The following is a 4,207-nucleotide window of genomic DNA, read 5'->3' as shown; positions in this document are numbered from 1 at the left end:
CCGCCGCCTTGCGACCGCTGCAAACCGAAGGTCGCAAAACACTGGTTACCATGGAGACAGACCTGGGTAGCTGCCAGAACTCATTCAGTACCGTCACTATAGCGACGGAAGCCGTACTAGGTCAAATATCCCGCAAGATTGTTAGCCTTAGAAAAACAGTGAACATCAAGGGTGGACGTGAGGCAGAGAGGGACTTTGGGGCTTGTCAGGTTTCTAAATGGGGCAGACCTTTTCAGAGATGAGCTAGCTTCGAAGGAGAAGCGAAAGCCAGGGGAAGCCGGCCGAGCACACTGGCCTCGTAGTCAGGAGGCTCGGGTTCCAGTCCTAGCTCAAAGGGACCACCATTTCTCTAGGTCTCCCGAGCTTTCTGCTGACGCTCTGTGGGATTGCTCTTTCACCTCTCACCACTAGGGGGTAGCAGAACCCAGTCTCTCAGGATACAATTTGTGCGTGTGTGTGTGACATGAGCAAGACAACCCATTTGTTTTACTTTCAGCTTTTAAATATTTTTGTTTTAAACCTTGTTTTGAAGATGAGCAAGTGCAGTGAAAAACAAGTACAAGGTGAGGAACGCAGAGTCATGTCATTTGTACAAGTCAACAAACTCCAGATGCCCACTGGTAGAACTTCTCAAAACTACCAGACAGGGTCATTGACGCAAAGTTGTTCACCTTAATGTATAAAAGCCCTACCAGTGGCAGAAGAGCTTCAGAGCTTCTTCGACGCAGAAAGGACCCTCGAAAGAGTCCTTTCTTATTTCATCTTGCCTCATCACGTTCATGCAGCACAAGGGAAACTGAGGTACTGAGGTAGTTGGAACTCTGGATTAAGGGCAGGGAGTTTCTCCTGATAAGATCCCCATCTAGAAGCTGCCCATCCTTAGAAGCAGGCTTGGGGTGGGGTGGGAGAAGGAGTGAGAAAAACAGATTCCTGCTCCTCCCTGATCTCTTCCTTTTTAGGCAAGTCAGGTTCCAGAGCTGTCTCTTAACTCTGTCATTCTAGGACCCAGTAAAGAATGAAATGACCCATATTCAAACTTCCTAGTGTCAGCTGCAGGAGGAAAAGAGAGTTCTACTCCCAGCAGAGTTGGAGTGGAGTGGGAACTGGACCTGTGGGCCCTCTGGCTGAGCCACAAAGTGGCTGTCATGACTTTTACCTTTGGGTTCTAAACAGCATCTTGTCTCCATCATCCTCAGACAGAGGAAGGCCGCAGAGAGGGACCAGGCTGCTGTGGGCATGTAACCCAGGGATCTGATACCACAGCAGGGCTTTTCTTCTCCAGATCCAATTCTAAGGGGCCCTGGTGGCGTTGTGGATTAGGTGTTGGGCTACTAACCACAAGGTCAGTCGTTCAAATCCCACCAGCTGCTCTCTGGGAGAAAGATGAGGCTGTCTGCTCTGGAGATTCATGGTCTCAGAAAGCCATAAGAAGCAGTTCTACTCTGTGCTGTAGGGTCACTCTGAGTTGGAATTGACTTGATGGCAGTGGACTGTCGATCCCAACTCTTGGTCCTTGGAGGAGGTGGGCAGGAAGGTGGGGTTAGCAAGGCTGGGAGGTTATCAGGAGCTGTTCTTCACCTGTACCTTAAAGCTGAGGCCCGACAATAACCTACCCAACCTTATTTTTGTTGCCAGTGCTAAATTTGCCAAGCAGCATCTTCAGTTTTCCCAGATGGTGGTAAATATCACCAGCCTCGCCGCCGCCGCTGCCATCTGAAAGCCAGTCCTCTCCCTAAGGCAACTGACTGGCTGGCTTCCCAACAGCTGGATTCAGATCTGTCATACTCCTAGGATTTAGAAGAGGAGCTGCCTGGGGGTGGGGCCATTTTGCTTAAACCTTATTGGCCTAGATTCCCATTTTAGTCTCTTGTTTTTTGCTTAAGTCTTTGACTCTTCTGCCAGCCTCTCATTTTTTCCCTCTCCTGTATAGAAAAGGGAACTCCCCACCCCAGGGCCCTTTCCAGCTCCTCTCTCCCAGCTTTGTTTTTCCTCTCCTCTCAGCATCCATTCTGGCCGAGTGTGAGCGTCCTCAGCAATAGCATTCTCACCGGGATATGGAGTCTGCACTCCATGCACTTCTTGGCTGTACCTGCTCCTGTCCAGCACCACCTCCCGTTCCGCTGAAAGCTAGAAGCCTCTACCCATGGCCTCGAGGCCTCATTCTAGATGCAAGGGAGGATTTGCCCAAGACTCCTACTTCCCCTGGCTAATTCTGAAGACAGGAAAGAAGTGAAGTTGGTGGTCAAGGAGGAGGAGAGAAAGAGAATTAGTCAATCTGCATTTGTATTCTTCAATGGCTTCACCAGGATTGAGTTTACCTGCCACCCCCACCCCCACCCCCATAAGCCGCCTCTTGTATTAGACCCTTTAAGGGAGTGTCAAATAATTGGTAGAAAAATTCCATGATCTTTTCTTTCTGTTATTTCATGAACTTTAAAAAGATCCCTCATATGGTCAAGTACAGGAGGAAGTTTATTTTATCCATTTTAATAATAAAATAAGATGTAAGTTTCTTTTTATAAGTTTTAGTTGAAAGTTTCTTTAATGCAATAGTTCTTAGAATATATGAATACTAACAATTGTTTTGTAAAAGCTTTCTAACAGTATTAGTAACTAATTGGAAGCCTTTAATTTTCGTTTTCTCTTTTTCCTCTAATGATTCCTTCACTCTCAAAAATGTTACTGACATAAGTTCACAAGTACTAGTTACCCCACGATTATAGTTGAAACACTAGGATATTTTAAAAACAATTTTACTGGCACTTCACATATCATGCAATTCAACAGTTCGATCAGATCGGGAAGAGTTGTACAATTATCACAATCGATTTTAAAACATTTTCTTCTTCCTTATTATCATTGTTATTCACGTTACTATTACTATTCCTAATCATGGCAAAAACATATACAAGACATTCTCCAATTCAACAGCTTCTATGTGTATAATTTAGTGCCATTTTCTCCATGTTGTACAATCAGTATTAATATCCTTTTCCAAATCATTCTACCACCATTAACATAAACTCAATGGTCCCTAAGCAAAAACTCTTCCTCCTCCATCCATGGTAACCATAGGTAACCACAGGTCAAGTTTGGTTTCTTTTCTTTTAGTACTTTTCTTGATATAATATTCACATATCACACACTTCCATAGTTAAATTGCTAATAAGAGTTGTTTATACACTATCACAATCAGTTATAACGCTCTCCTGCATTCATTATTTGCTCCCCAATTCACCTCATCACCCCTTCCCGATAAACCATTTTATCAGTTAGGGTTTCTGCATCCACTTCTTCTGTGCTTCATAAACTGAGAAAACGAACAGAAATAATAAAAATCAAAAAACATAATGAAACAGAAAGAAGAAAATAATGGTGACAATGATAACATAAAGATAAAAATAAAAATAGTAAGAAAGAAAAGATCACCAACCATATTTTAAAAGCCAGAGGAAAATTTCTGTCATGAAACAAGTGAGTAATATTTGCACCTAGAGCAAATTCAGGTTGGGTCAAAAGGAGGTCAACTGGCCAAGTAACATATATTCCAAGTTTACAATAATCTCTGTCTGATTGGAAAACAAAACCCTAGCTAGGGAATTTGACAAAACCGGGGCCTACGAAAACACTGGCAATGACAAAAACGACAGCTTATGTTTCTGGCGCATGCAGATGACACTGCGTGCTTGAAGCAGCACTGTACTGGTACAAATGACAGTTCTGACAGGAGCACCTACATTAGCATGGAGTTTTAGCCTGTGGATGTCCATACATGTAAACTGGGATTGTTGAAAATTGTTGCTATAATGAACTACAGGGGTTTTTAAAATAAAAACTAATAAACTTCTGCCAGAACAATGCACGCAACTTCTGAAGACAATCACCGGAGTGTCAGGTTGTCTGACAGCATCGTTTGATTCAGAGTTCAACCTCCAAGGGATGCCACTCATGGTTCACAGCGCAAGAGATCTGGGTCGAAACTTTCAATGCACAGAATTTTCTTTTAGCTCCATTTTCCACAAAGTTTTGACAGTCCCTTCAAATAAAAACATGATACAACAATTGAAAGAGGCCTTTAAGGTATAGGAAAAGTGGAAGTGGGAGAAGAGTTAGAAAGGCAGGGAGAGAGAAGAGCAGCCAGGGCTCTTGGTTCTCTGTATCTGCTCCCATCTGCTAACAGTCCCCAGGGTACGAGCAGGGGTGGGGG

This window comes from Tenrec ecaudatus, chromosome 1, assembly GCF_050624435.1.
Source record: "Tenrec ecaudatus isolate mTenEca1 chromosome 1, mTenEca1.hap1, whole genome shotgun sequence".
In the NCBI taxonomy this organism is placed as follows: domain Eukaryota; kingdom Metazoa; phylum Chordata; class Mammalia; order Afrosoricida; family Tenrecidae; genus Tenrec; species Tenrec ecaudatus.
This window is presented reverse-complemented; position numbering follows the sequence as displayed.